This window comes from Triturus cristatus, chromosome 11, assembly GCF_964204655.1.
Source record: "Triturus cristatus chromosome 11, aTriCri1.1, whole genome shotgun sequence".
Taxonomy (NCBI): Eukaryota; Metazoa; Chordata; class Amphibia; order Caudata; family Salamandridae; genus Triturus; species Triturus cristatus.
The window spans coordinates 689,828,545-689,848,581 of record NC_140594.1 but is presented as its reverse complement, the minus strand read 5'-3'; positions in this window follow the sequence as shown (position 1 = coordinate 689,848,581).

Sequence of the window (20,037 nt, the reverse complement as noted above, 5' to 3'; positions counted from 1 at the left end):
CGCTAGGCTCAGGCACGCTTATAACACAAGCGCGAGCACAAGCTGCACAAGACAAAAATTAAAATGACAAGCATGAAAGTCAAACACGCTAGGTTAAAAATGCCAAAGAATAGTAGAGAGACCTCCCGGCTTCCGCCTCAGGAGGGAAAGGTAGGTAGCAGTTGTTAATCACATGCAAGATGTTCCGTTTCCCTTTTATAGCGCTACTAGAGCGCGAGGGCGGAGAGTCCTACCCCCAAGATGGCGGCCAAAATGAGATCCCAGCCCTCGGCGTCAACACTCAGCCGAGGGCGGTCTCACAGTCCCAGGCAAGGGAGAGGGAGCAGGGCAAAGCGCTTACAAGCGCTGGGAAGTCTAAGGCAGGCAGCGCTAGGCTCAGGCACGCTTATAACACAAGCACGAGCACAAGCTGCACAAGACAAAAATTAAAATGACAAGCATGAAAGTCAAACACGCTAGGTTAAAAATGCCAAAGAATAGTAGAGAGACCTCCCGGCTTCCGCCTCAGGAGGGAAAGGTAGGTAGCAGTTGTTAATCACATGCAAGATGTTCCGTTTCCCTTTTATAGCGCTACTAGAGCGCGAGGGCGGAGAGTCCTACCCCCAAGATGGAGGCCAAAATGAGATCCCAGCCCTCGGCGTCAACACTCAGCCGAGGGCGGTCTCACAGTCCCAGGCAAGGGAGAGGGAGCAGGGCAAAGCGCTTACAAGCGCTGGGAAGTCTAAGGCAGGCAGCGCTAGGCTCAGGCACGCTTATAACACAAGCGCGAGCACAAGCTGCACAAGACAAAAATTAAAATGACAAGCATGAAAGTCAAACACGCTAGGTTAAAAATGCCAAAGAATAGTAGAGAGACCTCCCGGCTTCCGCCTCAGGAGGGAAAGGTAGGTAGCAGTTGTTAATCACATGCAAGATGTTCCGTTTCCCTTTTATAGCGCTACTAGAGCGCGAGGGCGGAGAGTCCTACCCCCAAGATGGCGGCCAAAATGAGATCCCAGCCCTCGGCGTCAACACTCAGCCGAGGGCGGTCTCACAGTCCCAGGCAAGGGAGAGGGAGCAGGGCAAAGCGCTTACAAGCGCTGGGAAGTCTAAGGCAGGCAGCGCTAGGCTCAGGCACGCTTATAACACAAGCGCGAGCACAAGCTGCACAAGACAAAAATTAAAATGACAAGCATGAAAGTCAAACACGCTAGGTTAAAAATGCCAAAGAATAGTAGAGAGACCTCCCGGCTTCCGCCTCAGGAGGGAAAGGTAGGTAGCAGTTGTTAATCACATGCAAGATGTTCCGTTTCCCTTTTATAGCGCTACTAGAGCGCGAGGGCGGAGAGTCCTACCCCCAAGATGGCGGCCAAAATGAGATCCCAGCCCTCGGCGTCAACACTCAGCCGAGGGCGGTCTCACAGTCCCAGGCAAGGGAGAGGGAGCAGGGCAAAGCGCTTACAAGCGCTGGGAAGTCTAAGGCAGGCAGCGCTAGGCTCAGGCACGCTTATAACACAAGCGCGAGCACAAGCTGCACAAGACAAAAATTAAAATGACAAGCATGAAAGTCAAACACGCTAGGTTAAAAATGCCAAAGAATAGTAGAGAGACCTCCCGGCTTCCGCCTCAGGAGGGAAAGGTAGGTAGCAGTTGTTAATCTGTTAATGCACGGTGCGCGCTTATAGATATATATATTGATTTAAATGCTATTCTCTCAGGAAATACTGAACAGATTTACACCAGACCTGCAAAAGGCACATCCCTGACCTGAGGACTACCTCTCTGCCAAATTTCAAGTAATTCTGTTCAGCCGTTCGGGCTGTAGCTTGGACTAAAGGTCCTATGGAAAAATGCATGGGGAAAACGCGTTTTGGGACCCCCCTTTTTCTCAGCCCCCGCTTGACGAATCCCCCTGAGACTTTCAGGGAAGGAGCGGAGCGCCCCACCTATTTCGAAAATTTTGCGAGGATTCGTCAATTGGCGCAAAAGTTATTCCAAATAGAATGTTGCGGATTTCCTATGGAAACACGATCCTAACTATAACTATCTACTGGCGACCGCCAGTAGATATATATATATATATATATATATATATATATATATATATATATATATATATATATATATATATCTATATATATTCATTTAAAAAACAAGGGTTACAGGGACATTACAGTAAGGAGATACAATTAAAAAAGCCTTAGAAATTCACTGAAAAAAACAAAGAACAGGTTGAAAGGACATTACAGTTAGGCTTAGATTTCACTCATACAAATCCATAGAAATCCAGCAGTAGAGTGACCTGAGCTCACTCATAACATCACTGATGAGATCAATGATGACATCTCAAATCACATCACTGATGGCATCATCCAGTAATTGTAAGTGTTTTCTAAAAGTGTCTGAGTGTTAAAGAGCTATGCTAAGTTTTACAAAAAGTAAACGAGTATAATTCATTTATTACCAATGAGTGATACAATTTGTAGCATATATTATGTGAGTGGCTATGTGACTGTGTGTATCCATGTGTGTGTATCCATGTGTGAGTGGTTGTCTGAGTGGCTCTATGAGTTTGTGAGTGGTTGCATGGGTGAGTGAGTGGCTGAGTAAGTAGCTGTGTGAGTGACTGTATAGGTGAGTGAATGGGTGCATCATTAGTGTACAGATGAGTGAGTGGGTATGTGAGAGGCTGTATAGGTGAGTAATGGGGTGCGTGAGTGGCTGTATGGGTGAGTGAGTGGGTGCATTAGTGTTGTCTGGGTGAGTGAGTGGGTGTGTGAGTGAGTGTATGGGTGAGTGAGGGAATATAACAGTGTCTGAATGGGTAAATGTGTGCTTGTGTCACTGACTGTATAGGTGAGTGTGTACATGTGTTAGCATCTGTATGAGTAAGTAAGTGACCATGTCATGAGTGATGTAATAGGTGAGGTCATAAGCAATGCATTGCAGGACGTAATTTATAGTTAGCTCAGGTAACAATACCTGCTGAATTTCTATGGTTCTGCACAAGTGAAACCTGAGCCTAACTATTACGTCCCTGTAACCTTTGTTTTTTTCTGTGAATTTCTATGTTTTCAATTGTGTTTTCTAACTATAATTTCGCTGTCACCTTTGGTTTTAAGTGAATTTCTACAGTTTTTTTACAATTTATTTCCTACCTGTAACATTTGAGAGTGAGTGTAAGAGTGCAAGAGTGTCTCAATGGGTGAGTGAGGGAGTGTGTGAGTGTCTCATTGGGTGTGTGAGTGGGTGCATGAGTGTCTGAGTGGGTGTATGATTATTTGAGTGGGTGTTTGAGTGGGTGTTTGAGAAGGTGCATGGGTGTCTCAGTAAGTGTCTGAGTGGGTCTGTGAGTGGGTTTGTTAGTATCTGATTGGGTCAGAGAGTGGCTGTGTGTGTTGATGTATGAGTATGTGAGTGGGTATATGAGATGATGCATGGGTGTCTCAGTGAGTGTCTGAGTGGGTCTGTGAGTGGTGTGAGAGTGTCTAAGTGGGTTTACAAGTGGCTCCATGAGTTTGTGAGTCAGTCTGTGAGTGAGTGTCTGAGTGGGTTTGTGAGTGGTGTGAGAGTGTCTGAGTGGGTTTACAAGTGCCTCCATGAGTGTGTGAGTCAGTCTGTGAGTGAGTGTCTGAGTGGGTCTGTGAGTGGGTGTGTTAGTATCTGATTGGGTCCGAGAGGGGCTGTGTGTGTTGATGTATGAGTATGTGAGTGGGTGCATGACTGTCTGAGTGGGTCTGTGAGTGGGTGTATATGTCTGAGCGTGTCTGTGAATAAGTGTATGAGTGCCCAAATGGGTCTGTGATTGGATATGTGAGTGGGTGCATGAGTTTATGAGTGAGTGTCTCAGTGCATCTTTGAGTGGATGTCTGAGTTTATCTGTCAGTAGGTGTATGAGTGCCTGAGAGGGTATGCCAGTAGTTATGTGAGGGACTAAGGCACACAGGAACCACACCTGCCCTTTTATCCAAGAAGAGTCCACAGTTTTGCACAAAATATCTAGCCAAGTGGATTTCTTTCTAATGGTTAATTACTAAATGCTACCTCCTTGGGTAAAAGTCCAGTACGTTATTCTACACTACAGCTGTGTAATGGATAACGAGGAAATGTCACCAATGATCTTGTGTGCGTTTTGGAAATGTGATTGTTAGTGGTGCGTCTTTATCCAGAAATATGTGAGAACATGAATCCTCCTATAGGGCAGACGAAGAGGCTACAAAGAGGCAAACCTCCACCAAGCGAGGGTCCTTCCTCTTAACTGTATGAAGTAACTGCTTCTTTGCTTGGTGGAGATGTTCTTATATTCCTCTTCATCAAGAACTCCTAACCAAAATCCACGTTAAATGCACTGGGGACACTTGTTAAGCTGTCCATCATCCTGGTAAAAGGCAGGAAGACTTTTGGATACTACTAAGGTGGGTAGGCCAAATGGGAAAGCAAGTGATTTCCACCTTTGCATACTTCTAGCAGTTTAAAGGGAGAACCATGGACTCTGCTCTCACTTGGAGAGGACAAGAAAGAACCCACTCATCACAGTCACATACAGATTGCATTCCAATAGATCAACAATGCAGTCCCCGCCACAAAGGATTTCAGATCATTTTTCCATACAGAATTGCAGAGAAAACACATTTGATTTATCTTTGCCAAGCCCAGGAGTTAGGATCATATGTTCTTTACAGAACTGTAGCTTCAACTGGGGCATCTGCTATGTTTATATGTGTAAGTGCTTGCAGTTGAGGTTTAATTTTGTGAATTGAGCATCAGCACTAGAACAGCCCATCCCCCCGGGTCCGCCATGCCTTATTGGGGAGGGAACTGCATGGCCCCCCTCTTTAGGCTGAATCGGGCCCCAGGGACCCCATCCCCAGGGCCCAACTGCAAATCACTGGGGAAGGAGAGCCACTCTGCCCCTCTCCCTAGGTTGATATCGACCCGGGTACCCCATCCCTCAGGGCCCAGCCTAAATTGAATGGAAAGAGGGGCCACTTGGCCTCCCTCCTTGGGCCAATTTCAGTCCCGGAAACCCCATCCACTGGGGCCTCGCCTTAATTCAATGGGGGGGTGGGGCACATGGCCCCCGTGTCAATTTGGGTCCTGGGACCCCATCCCCTGTGGCCTGGCCTTGAAATGCTGGGTACCCTGGGGCCCACCCAGGTCACCCAGTCAGTACTGTTTGGGACCATGTGGGGAGCCTGAATGGCCTCATGGCCCCTGCGGCTCCCTGCCTCCTGCAGGAACCAGCATTGCTCTTACACACAGGGAGCTGCTAAACATGCAGCTCCCTGTCTGTGAGAGCAATCATTTCACCTGTTTCCCTTCCCGCGGGCAGACAAACAAATGAAAACTCTGCTCTCAGCAAACAGGAGCAGTTTCCCAGCTCTCGCTTGCTGGGAGTGGAGTTCATGTTTGCTCTGACTTGACAGGTGTTGCCAAAGCTCCCGTCAAGTCAGAGAAAACAGCTATGTCCCAGGGTGCCCAAATAGCAGGAGCTGGCCTATGGGGTGGCTATCTTGTGGGGGCCTTGAGGGGTTCGGGGGGGCACTGTGGTGTGGCAATATAAGGCTCCAGGAAGGGGTCTGCACAGCCTTCTCCTTCTGTTTTGATGGGGTGGCCAAGAGGAGGTGGTGTTCCCTGGGGTCGTATATGACCCGCAGGCGGGGAGGCTGCATCACCCCCTCCCACTTTAAAATATGATTTTAGCCATGGGAAGATGGTAGTCTCCGGGGTCCAGGGGGTCCATGCGCCCCCCCACAATATACTTTATTTATTGCCCTGGGGAGGTGGTTGTCCCCAGGGCTACTAGGAAGTCCAGGAGGGGGGTCCGTGCAGCCTCCATCCCACTCTAAAAAATTATTTTGGTCATGGGAAGGTTTGCGTCCGTGCGGCTTCCCACAATTTACTTAATTTCTTGGCCTGGGGAGGTGATGGCCCCCGGGGCTTCTAGTCAGCCCAGGAAGAGGGTCTTTGCAGTCACCCTCCATTATTTAAAAGAAAGTCCCACAGAGGTGGTGGCCACTGGCACTCAAACACCCTCAGAAGGGGGCCCATCCCGGCCCCTCCATTTTTTATAAAATGCCCCCGGGACGTTGTCCTCCTGGAGGCCCTTTTCAAAACAAGCATGGGAGCCAACGCTTTTTTGAAAAACATTTTTGCTGCAAATCCAGGAATTTCACATTTCTGTGGTAATAATATAAAAGAAAATGCTTTTGTGCCTTAGCATGATTCCTCTGGGACCCCATGACTAAGGCTAGGGGGTTAGGGTATTCCTATCCTTCCCCTTTTCTTTTTTTGCATTTTTTTGGGGGTGGGACTCGGCTGGAGCCATGTCCCAAGATGGATGTCAATACTTGCTGGTTGATCTCTGCATAAGCTCGCCATTATTCACAAAATTTTCGAAGTCTTAAATATACACATTTTGGATTTTCTAAAACTTCTCAACAACTACTGAACAGATTTATAAAAAAAATGACAAAAACATAATCTGCACACCAAAAGCTAGCCGTCTGCCAAGTTTGGTGCAATTCCATCCAGCGGTTTGGGCTGCAGGCATGTCTTTTTCTTGGCCCCTGTTTGACTGATCACCCTGAAACTTTCCATGCACAACTAGAATTACTGGCGTACTTTCTTTGGAGGATTTTGTGAAGATTAATCATACAGCACCAAAGTTATAGGCAAGTAAAAAAAAATGCTTTTCCTATGGAAACATGGTCATAACTACACCCACCTACTGGAATGGTAGAGTTTTGTTTGCTTGAATAAACCCCTTTATATAAATACCCATATGTACATTGAAGTGGCAATTTTTATATAGTATGCTATCCACATTTATCATGTGGTACATTTTTATGGTTTCGAATAACTGTAATTAACTTACATGTACATAAAAAATATACACGCCACTTACTGGAGTTATTGGTAGCAGGCATAAGCCTCTATAGTTGCATCCATATTTACATACAGCAGCAATTTTGACATGGTCTGATATATACAGGGATCCTGTATTGTAATATATACCTTTCCCTAATACATATGTATGTGCTTATAACAGGATGCATAGCTCAGATTACAATGATGTTTATTTTTATGATGATAGCTCTTTTTCATACTGTAAGTTTTCATGCCAGAGTATACTGGTATGGCACATTTCCAAGTTGTGAGTATAGTCGTCATATGGGGAAGAGTCAGCTTTGACTAATCTTCTGAAGTAGAGATGTTTGTCTGTGGGTCTTATGTTTGTGGGTAGGAAATTCCAGAGTTTGGCTGCTTGAACAGCGAATGATGCACCCTACATGTTTTTATTCTTGTATATACAAATTATGAGGCGGGTAGCCATTCTTGTGCATAGGTGCCTATGTTGTATGTATTTTTTAAATTTTCTCTTGATACAGAGTGGTTGTTTTCCATGTATTGATCTGTGTGTGATACAAAGCAGCTTGAAGAAGAATGTTCTGGCAACTGATGAACAGTGTAGCGCCCTCAAGGCAGGAGAGATATGTGCTTGTGGCTTTACATGTAGGAGAAGTCTAGAAGCAGCGTTCTGAATTCTTTGTAGTCTTCTCATAGTTGATAGCATTGTGCCATGATACAGATCATTAGCATAGTCCAATTTTGATAGGCCATGGAGATCATAGTTTGAACCTTGTGTGGTTATCCTAGGTGCATGAACATGCATCACTGCTTGATTTGCCTACCTTATTCTTATGAGAATTCATTGACAGTTTGGCGTCTGCAGAAATATCATTTTATTTTACCTCCTTAGATATTTTTAGAGGTGTTCCTAGATTAGCAGGCACAGAGAGGGTTGTAGGTTTTCCCGTCACCACAGGTGCGTATCTCTGTTTTGGAGGCATTCAATTTGAGGTGGCTCCATGTCATCCATTGGTCGACGGCCCAGAGGCAATTGAATAGTTTTGATGTTTTAATATCCTTTGGTCTTTCCAATTTCAGAAGTATCTCATTTGCGTAGATATAGCATGTGAAAGTGGATAAGATCTGGTAATGATTTCATGTAGATGTACAAAAGCATGGGTGAGATGATTGAGCCTCTATAATCATGTTTAGTTTAGAAGAGAATGGGTGGATGTGAATAATATTTTTTCTGTTGCGTAGGCAGTGTATGATCCAAATGAGATCTGTGCCCTCTTTTTCGGAGTCACTGTATGTGTGTAAGATGCTCCACTGTGTCAAAGGCAGCTGAAAGGTCCAAGAGAAGAAGGGCAACAACTCTGTTCTGGTACACTCTGTTTTTAAGATCATCCCAGGTAGAGATTATGGCTGATCAGTGCCCCTCCTAGCCAAAAAACAGTTTGGAAGTCAGAAAGTATTGAATTGTCTTCAATTAACTGTGATGTCTCTGTGAAAAACTGCCTTTATTCGAGTATGCACAGGAATGGCCTGTTTGCTATAAGTCTGTGGGGATCAGTATCTTGATTCTCCAGGTTCAGCTTTTTTAACAGAGGACCTATATATGCCTTTTTTATATCATATGAGAAAGCTTTTGTCATTAAAGGTTATTGATGAGTTTCTTACAGGACCGGCTGCTGAAGTTGATAGTAGGATGTTTTGAACAATTGAGGTGGAAAAGGAACAGGCTTACTTGCGTTTACAAGATCCAGGAATTCAGTTGTGGATAGTTCTTTGAAGGAGCATAGCAGCTGTGTTTGTCTTTGGCTTTTGGGTATCAGGGACATCTTAAGAATATCTGGGTCCCTGGGCCAAATGTATTTTGGGGCCAAATGTATTTTGGGGGCCCTTGTTCAGAACTGCTTTGAATTTATCGTCCAATTTCAGCTATTTTATTCCCTCTTTGGTCAGGACACTTACAGTGCACAGGCACACTGGTCCAAATTCTGAATCTGTTTACATCTAATATTCAGGGATAGCGATGTGTGCTTTCAATCTTGTAACACAGCAGCATCTCACCAATATTACTTCAAAAAATCTCTGTCACGCCCTCCCATTCCTCATAAGCAAGCTCCTGTATTTATCTAAAAGAAACTTTTTTTATGGATGCTGCATGAAACATTAACACAATATTTCTCAGCAAAATGCCTATAATAGAATCACACATCACCCACATTAAAAATAAATTAAAGGAAATCAGCATTTAAAACAATCTGTTACAGAAATATTCATGGTACTCAGAGCAAGACTTTCTGCAGACTGGAGGTAGCTCTATCAGGCCTTCCCCCTGAAAGGCTTGGACCCTGAACTAGAGCCCACTTGCCCATGCCTTAAAAAGTCCCTGGTGGGTTTTCTGTGAAATGAGTTGAGGCTGTGGGCTTTTTTTTTGTTTGTTTAAGTAGGTATCTAAAATATTTGCTTTAGATTTGTTATGACTAGCCAAATTGTCACGAAAATCTAGAGAAATTGGATTAGTAGCTTATATGCATTTTGGCTTTATGGAATTTGGTGAGAATTGTATAGAATTCTTTATTGGCACACTTTACATTGTTGGTTTGGTTAGAATAGCATTTTTTTTTGCTTTTTTGATTGTTGACTTGTAATTTCTGTTGTGTCTGTGTATGTATATCTTGCTTTCTAGGTTGTTTGTTTTAGCCATTTGCGTGGGAGCTTAGCATTTTGTTGTTTGATTGGTTATAGTTCTGCATTCATCCAAGGGGCGTATTTTTTTTATATGCTTGGATGTCTTCAGAAGAATTAGGAGATGAAAAGTTCTATGGAGCCATCCATAGAGTATTTATTCAGAAATAATGGTGACCAGATCTGTGTTGGAGATAAGTAGGTTTTCTAGCTCCTCCAAATTCAGCTATTTCCATGGTCAATATGTGATTGAGGGTAGGATGGTTTTAGTTGTAGTGGGTTGTATTGTCTTGTAATTGAAAGAAATGAGGCAGTGGTCTGACCACCCGACAGAAGTCATTCTTTGAAGTGTGACTTGGTTTGGGTTGCAAAAATGATGTCAAATGGGATTAGTAGCTAATATGCATTTTGACTTTATGGAATTTGGTGAGAATTGTATAGAATTCTTTATTGGCACACTTTGCATTGTTGATTTGGTTAGAATAGCATTGTTGTTTTGCTTTTTTGAATGTTGACTTGTAATTTCTGTTGTGCCTGTGTATGTATATCTTACTTTCTAGTTTGTTTGTTTTAGCCATTTGCGTGGGGGTTTAGCATTTTGTTGTTTGATTGTTTATAGTTCTGCATTCATCCTAGGGGTGTATTTTTTTGTTATGCTTGGATGTCTTAAGAAGAATTGGGAGATGAAAAGTTCTATGGAGCCATCCATAGAGTATTTATACAGAAATAATGGTGACCAGATCTGTGTTGGAGATAAGTAGGTTTTCTAGCTCCTCCAAATTCAGCTATTTCCATGGTCAATATGTGATTGAGGGTAGGATGGTTTTAGTTGTAGTGGGTTGTAGTGTCTTGTGATTGAAAGAAAAGAGGCAGTGGTCTGTCCACCCGAAAGAAGTAATTCTTTGAAGTGTGACCTGGTTTGGGTTGGCAAAAACTATGTCTAATGTGTGTCCAGTGATGTGTGAGGCATTACTAAAGGTGATGAAACTTTTTTGTAGCCTTCCCAGCAATCATAGACTGCAGGCAAGGCCAATATAAAGCTTCACTTCCTGTTTGGAAAGGGGTTTCAACGGGAACAAGATGTCATCTCACGAGAACTCACTGCCAAAAATCCTCTTGGTGCTCTGCCATTAATTATCTGCTCCATGTGAATACACGGCATGTAGAATAATAATGTATATCCCTCTAAGAAGGAAAGATCTGTAGCACAACTTCGCTGCTCCAATACTCTGCAGTCCAGCCCAGCACATGGACATGAAGGTGGTCAGACAAATTGCTGAACACAAACACAAAAGCTTTCACAAGAGTGAAAAGTCAACAAAGATAAGAAAACAGCATACTTACAGCACTCAGCACCATTCTATATGAAACAAAAAAAATGGAAGGGAGGAGGATGTAGAGGTAATGTGTAAACTAGATGCACACTGCAAAAGGTCACCACTAGAACAGGACAACTGGGGCACGGTTGGGTCATAGCAGCCATCCTGCTATGAAATCAGCCTTTGTAACTGCATTCCACTGGAAATATGCCAGAGTACCACACTAGGCTTTTAGGCCTTGAGTTTCACTGGGTGTTATTGCACGAGGTGGGTATTTATGTGTCTGGTGGTATAGCAAGGGTGCCATTGGCACTTATTGTAGGGAATTGGGTTACTGGTTGAGCATTGATGAAACCCTACTCAAGCAGCAACCACAATTCTCATCAAGATGAAACAAAAGCAAACCCCAACATCACCAATGCTCAAACCTCTGGTAGCTTGGCACAAATCAGTCAGGCTTAACTTAGAAGCAATATGCAAAATATTAACACCGGGACAAGTGAGCTAGCAATCTTCTGTCTATCACTAGTGGCTTCAGACAAATGGGGACTTTATTCATTTATGTAGATAATGAAAAGCAAACGTACCAAAATGCACCTCTGGCCAACTCCACTACCAAGAGAAAAAATATCATGTTTCTCCTGCTCGGCCAAAGCGAAACCTGACCCCTAAATTCTCTGCCATGGTATGCAATAACTCACCAGGAGGATTTCTAAGCCCAGATCTATCAAAAAGCCATGATGTTTGTACCACTAAGTGGATCAAATGCAGTGGATAAATCCATAAAGGCAGGGTAAAGTAGACAGCACCTGGTGATGGAATATGTATGCACAATCAAATGCGGGTTCAGGAACTGTTCCGCAGTACCAATCCCTAGACGAAAGCCATACTGACACAGAGAAAATATGGTATTAAGACTAGCCCATGACCTTAAATGATTAAAGACTACCCTCACCAGAATCTTTACAGTGCTTTCAGTAACCGAATTCGGCCAGTAACATGTGGGTGACCCACAATTCCCTTTTTTTTAAATTGGAACAATTTTGAAAGTGCCCTAGAGCTCAGGACCCTGCTACATAGGGATTTATTATACACATTTGTGAGAAAAGAACTCCAGAGTTCAATGTTACACAAAGGTCCATAGATATCCCTTCTGGGCCGGGAGCTTTATCACCTGAACTCTGAGCAATAGCTTCCTCCACTTCCAATAGGGAAGTCTAAAGGGGGGAAAGTTTTCCATGTAGGCCCGCCTTATCCTTTGATACATGGTAAATAGTGGCAAAGTGCTTAACCCACTCAGAGCCAGATATGTTACAAACCAAAAGTGGAAAGTGGATTGGCTGGGGTACCCCTCTAGCAGAACTTATTAACGATGTCCCAAAACACTTTGCTATTATTTCATGTAGCTGCCAATTCCAGTTGTCCATAGTCCGTTTTATTTAGAAAGTTTTTCCTGTCTTTGATAATGCATTTATAGACCTTCCTGGCCTCCCGAACCTCCCTGATTCTCTAGGATGCCCATATAGAGGCTTCCATAGACGGCGATTTGGCCATATTGCAATGCTTGTCAAACCAACACAGGCGATCATGGGCTGGCTGAAGAGGTTTCATCAGATGACTCTTGATGAATAAGTTCAAATGATCGCAGGCAAATTAAATTTCCCTGCTCCCCAATACTAAACTACCCATAAAAGACTAGGCGTAGCGTTTGGGGCCTTCATAAACAAGCCCATATCTCGAACGCTGGGTAATTTCAGTGCATACTGCTGGGATTTGTCCTTGTGCACAGGCAAAAAACGCATTGGGCCCACCCAATTGAGTCTCTATAATTGTGCCTTTAGAGTACCTTCCTTGAGGCAAATATATAGTAGATAATGGGCGGCCACCCCTACCCCCTAAAGGTGGGTTCTAGGGGGAATAAGTAAGAAAAGCAGGAATTGCGATTCTCAAAATTCGATTTTTTGCGAATTGCATTTTGAGAATTGCAGAATGCGATGTAAATTAAAAATTGTGAACATTTGGCGATTACCAAAAATTTGCAGAATTTGTTTGCAAACTCGCTATTAGCGATTCCTTAATTGCAAAATCACAAATAAGGTATCGCTAAAATAGAGAATCTGCAATTCAGGTGCAGCTTGAAGACATCACATCCAGGAAGTGTGACTGCCCATGCTGTTCTTGAGTGCCTGAGGCTGTGTGAGAGGCTGGGAGGTGAAGCAATCCACTTTGTACTGCAACTCCAACAAATTCAAATGGATCCCCAGGAGAAAGAGAAGACTAAGGAGGAGGTTGGGAAAAAAGGGAAGCAAAAGTTCACTGAGAGGGAGCAGGAGGTGCTCATAGAAGAAATGGTCCTGAGCCATAAGTTGCTCTTTGGCAAAAAATCTCTCCATGTGCCAGAGTCACAAAAAAGAAAAATATTGCTGGATATCCAGGCAAAGGTCAGTGCCATTGGTGTGACCCAGCTCTTTGTTGGTGAACTGCACAAGCGCTGGTACGATATGCGCTCCAGGTCCAAGGACAAGGTGGCAACCAGGCTGGCAGAGGCAAAGATGACTGGTGGGGGAACATCCACTGAAACTGATTCTATGCCCCTTGAGGAGTTGGTGGAGTCCACCCTACAGCCAAAGAGTGTCAGTGGGGTGGGTGACATTGACAGCTCCGACCCTCCCAACACCAGACAAGGTAAGATGCATGCCAAATCATCCCTGACACATTACCATCTCAATTACACACTCAGGAATGCACCAACTACAAAGCAAAAATGCAACTCCATTACGCTTTTCCAAGCACACCCAGCAATGCATCATGGGAGATGTAGTCACACGCATCATAAAGTGGAGCAATGACACACAGCAATGTAGGATCAGTAGAAGTAAATCAGTAAAGGCGAAAAACGCTAGACAGTACTTAGCTAACGCAAAATCAGAAAACTTTGTTCAGTGAACAATGTGAAGCAGAACACCCAATTAAAATGTGCCTTTTCATTCACAGTAGTACCTGAAACACAGGATGACAGTCCAGGAGCTGAGGAGGCAGCACATACAGAGGACCAGACAGGGCAAGAGGACGCAGAGCAAACCACACTGCCAACACCTGTCTCACGGAGACAGCGTCATGTTGTGCCTCCACTTCCACTGTTAGAGGGAGAATCAGAGTCCATAGAGGATGAGGCTCAGCCAGACCAGAGACAGCATGCAGAACATGTCCAAGAACAGCCCCCTGTGCACCGTAGGGGAGAAACATGCAGGAGATGCAGGCCAAGGGCAACCACCAGTGCAGCTGCTGTTGAGGATCACACGGTGTTTGCCAGACTGGAAGGCACCATGATAAAGGTACAGCACCAGCAAACCAAATCAATGAGGTCAATACACCGGCAGCTGGTGCTTGTGAACCATAACCTGAGTGACATGAAGGAGGGCATCAGGGAAATGACAGCACAATTAAAGAGCTGTGTGCCACCATGAAGCGAGATCAGGCAGCCAGACGCGGGGGAGAGAACGTCTCTACAGCTGTCTGGACACTTACAGCAAGGCGGTAAACCGCCTGTGTACTGCCACTTCCCTGCTGTCACACCGCTCAGCAAGCAAGCAGGTTGAAATGGCACACTGCAGCCAAAATGTGGCCAAAGGGTTGGTGTAGGTGATAAATGCTGTGGAACCGCTGCAGACAGCTACCATATGTGGCACAGGACTCCTGGGCTCAGGGGATAGTGAGGAGCTCTCAAGCAGAAGCAACATCACCCCACCAATTGCCGAACCCAGACGGCGCAGTGTGAGGCAGGGAATAACACCGGATGCCTCAAGCGAGAGCAGTCAGCAGCCTGAGCGTGCGACAGCAGGATGTGCACGCAAAAAATCAACTGTCACCACAGCACAATGCCAATGGGTGAAGCAACCCAGTGCATGTGGACTTTTGTTTGGACTTCGTCCATGCACTGTGGGCATAACATGTGCAACATACTGTGACACACATAAAGTGTGTGTTTAGATTGTGTGACTGATATTTACCTGCAGCTAAAGGAATAATAAAACACAGTCATGCACAAATCATCTTTTGCATTGTGTCATCATTACTCACCTAGAAAAAGTTTTGTGTTATCTCGTCATGTCTCTGTCAGCCGGCACCTGCCCCTACACCACCTGCTGGTCTGTAACGTGGACCTGGGCCCTCATCCTCAGATGAATCTGTATCAGTATCCCAAACATCCGCTCAATTACACAGCGCATAGATTTGTGTGCACGATTATATCTTTGCTCCCTTGCATTGGCTGGATTGAGGTACGGTGTTAGGATGAAATCACGCACAGCATATGCACTGTCTCCTACAGGATGAAAGACATGAGATTAATCACTGTCCCCTTACATCAGTCCTTAACTGTATGTTAGAGTGTTAGACATGCATTTACCTAGCAGGTAGCCCTCGCCAAAATCCCCACCAGTGAGACATCTGTATATCCCACTGTGTTTAAATATAAAGGAGTCATGTGTACTGCCAAGGTATTTTGCAACAATATCGGTGATGATATTTTTAGCATTGCAGAGGACCTGTATGTTGAGTGAATGATAAGATTTGCGGTTCCTGAATACATACTCATTGTTTGATGGGGTGAGAGGGCTACATGGGTTCCTTCTATGCAGCCAATGACGTGGGGAACTTGGGCAGTCTGGTAGAAGTCCTGTTTTGTTTGCTGTAATGCCTATTGTGTGCTGGGGAATTGGATGTGATAATGTAGCCTCTGTACCATTGCATCCAGGAATGCATGGAAGAAGCACAACAGGCAACTCCGGGAGACCCCTCCTGCTGCTTCTATCACCCCCTGGAAACTCCCTGAGGCCAGTAAGTGCAGTGAACACAGGACCTGCACATGGGTTGGAATGGTTTGGGTCCTGCGTGTTGGAAGTTCCAGCGAGGGTTTTAGCTCATCTATCAAGTCCATAATGGTAGCTGAGTCCAGCCTATACTTCTCATGGATCTCCTCGTCAGTCTGCTGGAACAGAGTGATGCTCACTCTGAAGATCTGTTCCTGTCACCTCCTTCTCTGTACAGCAGCTTGAATTTGCATGCTCCTGGCTATCACATGCAGCGATGCCATTGTGGAAGTGCCTGTTGCATTGTGGGCTTGTTTAGATAGGTTGTACCTGGTTACCACCTGCCTTGAGTTGGTGGTAAAATCGATGTGCAAAATTGCGAATTTCAGGAATTCGCAACTTGCGATTTTTTAAAAACATTTCTTTGCGAATTTGCAATTTTCAATTACTCTATTTGCGATTTTTGCAATTAGCATGTCGCTAATTGCGATTTTGCAATGATTATTCGCAAATTATGAGGCTCGCAAAATAGGTATTTGCAAATTGTGCGAATACCTATTTAGCACTGCAAACTTATGTTATACATAGGACAAGTCTATTCTGCAATCACATACAATGTTTTTTTGCGATTTGCAGTGTTTGTGACCTCAAAATAGCTTGATTCATGTGCCCCTAGGTCCTTTGCCCTTATAACATTTTATCAAATCAACAGGTTCATTTGAAGCTAAAAAATCCTCAACTCTCTCCCTCTAATATCGAGGTGGCATTCTTGAAGTCTAACTCTTCATGCTTATCCCCTAGTTTGGCATTAAAGTTCCCACAGAGAAAAAAATCTTGGTTGAAGTGTGTCACCTGACTCAATTGGTTTCACACTCAGAATAAAACTGAGCAACGCCTCAAAAAGATTAGAAAATGATTCATAAAGTAATTATTGTAGAAATTGACCAAATGAAAATAAAAAGACCCCAAACTGCCTTTAATAAGCAGAGCCGAGTAGTCAGGGCAACCTAAATCAATAGCTAACACTTCCTCCCTAAGATTCAGTTTCACCCATTTTGAAAGACCACCCCTGGCTCTCACATGAGTAGAAGGTAAAGCAGGGCAAGAGTATCAAGAAAAACCCTACATGAGATTGGTGTGATAGCACAGGTTTCCTGCAAAATAACAAAATCAAATTTGTTTACAAAATCTAACCAGTCTAGAATAAAAAATTTATGTTTCAACCAAACTACATTCCAGCTTACAAGGGAAATTGAATGGCTGGTCTTATGGGCCCTACACTAATCACCTTCTCTGCACTTTCTACCCCCTTAGATACATTGAAAGATGCACTAGAAGCGAGAAGCATATGATGTCCCGTATAGTAAGATGAAGGAGCTAAACCTCTGTGTCCACCCACAAAGCAATAACAAAGTTATGTTTATCCCCCAAAAATTTATCAAACGTAAATGCCTACCCTCTTCTGATCCTGACTACTATTCTAATACTCAGCTATCCTGCAGTTGATTGTGGTTCACGATAGGCTGCATAATAACCTACTTATGCCGCATTGAACCTCTATACTTATATAATGCAGAACCTCTACAGCGCAAGTCTGTCATCCAGTATCCTTACCATTCCACAGCAACTAGCCACTTGCTAGCAACTAGACTGGCATGGAATAATTGAAGAACTCTGCACAACAGATTACTATAACAAAGTTCACTTCTACAGGTTCTGACTAACTATAGATTATGACTGCTTTTTTACATCTTATCTTAGCAATCATATAAAGGATGAATGTAACACAGTTCATCCTGCTGATATATGAGCCCTCTCAATAATGCCTGCTCATTATTATATATTGCTAGAATGACAATCATGTGCACTAATCATCATAGTGGACTGGGCATATAAAGGATACCATGAAGGGATCTGCAAAACTGATGAAAGCTGTGAGCATACTGCTAACAGTTAAGAAAGCATCTGCCTCTCACACTTCCTCACATCCATTATACTGCTATGCACTGAATCCCATAACACCATACCCCACCTCGGTGGTAATCATGAATGTCATGGAGACACTTCCCACATACCATCAAGCTAAAATAACACCCTTTTAACCAGGCACCCTACATGGTGTAGTGTTCTACCCATGCAGGCAAGCTCTTTAGGATGTTAGACAAAATATAATACAAAACTGTACATGATATTAACAATGACGAAGGGAAAAACGTGTAGGGGTAGAGAGAGACAGGGAAGAGAAAAACAACATGAGAAGGAAAGATAGGGAGGGAAAAAGTCAGAGAAAGTCGTTGGAAGAGAGAAAAAGAGAGGTTGTTTAAGAGGTGAAAAAGAGACAGAGAATGAGAGAAGGAAAGTCAGGAGAAATATATATGAAGAGAGAGAGAAAAAGACAGGGACAGATCTAGAGAGACAGAGCGGGGACATATTTGCATATTATATGAATTATTTGAGAATATGGTTGCATGCTTGCAATTCTCTTTAAGAAATAAAGGTAGGATAGTTAGTCATGCTGTATGACTATCAGAGTCAAAATGTTTTGATGTCTCATCTCAACAACTGAATTGATAAATAGGCAAAATTCAATACATACCTACGTATGGCTATTCTAATGTCACTACTAACCCCAGGTGGAGACCTCCGCTCCGCCCGCGGAGTGTGCGGTGATATGCCTACTCCGCATTCCAAGGAGAACACGGAGTAGGCAAATCTCCGCACACTCCGCAGCGGAGCGGAGTTGGCCAGCCCCCGCCTCCACCCCCCATTAAACAAGTAATTATACTACTTAAAACATGTAAATTAAAACCACTTACCTGTCCTGCGGTGTCCCTGGGCTGCCCTCCTCCTCTTCCTCGCCATCTCTGCAAATCCTTGGGATTTGCAGAGACAGCGAGGAAGAGGAGGGCAGCCCGGGGACGCTGTTTGACAGGTAAGGGGTTTTAATGTACTTGTTTTAAATAGTATAATTATTTGTTAATAATGGGGGGGTGGAGGTGGGTGGCGTAGTAGGCTACGCGGAGGGCCAGAGAGTTTGTTCGCAGCTCCGTGGCCCTCCGCGTAGCCTCACTACGCCCAGGGTATTCTCTACTCATGAGATAAACAATCTTAATAAGAATATAACATGCTCCTTATTTGTAAAAAGGAAGATTACTATACAAGCATATTGGATGCAATTACAGGGATTACACAATAAGGAGATCATAATATACTTTGGAAGTTTAGTAATAACAGCTGCGAACAACTCACATTGCAGGCATGTGTAAAAACAAAGGAAGTCTCGGTTTCACAGTTTAATAACTTGTAGGGGACCCAGAAACACAGGGTCTGTTCATTGGTGCATGTAACTTATGACACTATACGTTAGTCATTTTCTATAAAGAAAATCAAGAACATGATTTAATCACTGAAGTTAATTAGAGCTGTCAGCCCTGATAATCACCCAGCCGTAATAGTCAAATCAAATATATAATGGTGGGTTCAATTACTAGAACCTCTCTTCCAGTGGATGGCTCAGACAGATAAAACCCCAATGTCCTGGAGAGGAGCTGTAGTGAAATCGATTTTTAGAAATGTAGATGGGGGTTTAGCAAGTAATTATAGATTGATTTGCTCACAGATGTAACATCAAAGTGTTTGCAAAAATAATGTTATCACATCTGGAAGAGTGGATGGATGATAATGAGCCACTCGTAATGGGGCAGGGAGGCTATCATGTAGGCACTCCCCACAGGACCACTGCTTTGCCCTTTGATCCCTTGTTCGGAAATCAATTGAGCTAAATCAAAGATTTCCAAACGGCATGTGATGGATTTAAAAAAAAGATCTTTCGGGCAACCAGTCGGGAAGAATTAAAATTCACAACAGTCTCCGATAAGCTTGTATGGTCACTTCAGCTCTCTTTAGGTCATATGTAGAAAGTTGACTGTCTATTTTATAACAAGCTCTGGCTGCCCAAAAATGGGAGAAGCTTACATCCCAGGACTTTGCTATGCAGATCACTTGGTACTGTTAAATTACAATGGAACTGTGACTACAAAGAAAACTTAATGCCCCGTCCACTTATTGTAAAGCCAATCATCTAGCCGTAAATGCCAACATAGTGTGAACATTTAAAGAACCTTAAGATTAGAGCATCACTTTCTTCAGGTACATTAGTTAAATTTAACCACAAATATATGGATAACTTTCTCTTGCCCCTTTACTTAAAGCTTATGCAAGTAAACTTCCTCCAAAGATACCTAATGGATAGGAAAACTTGTCGCTTGATCCCTGTGTACTACAGGAGCCCATAGGCATGTGTTATCCGAACAGAATCCTAACCGTACCCCTAGGGTCAAACATCCAGGCAATACTTTGAGATAAACCTTACCTCATGGACT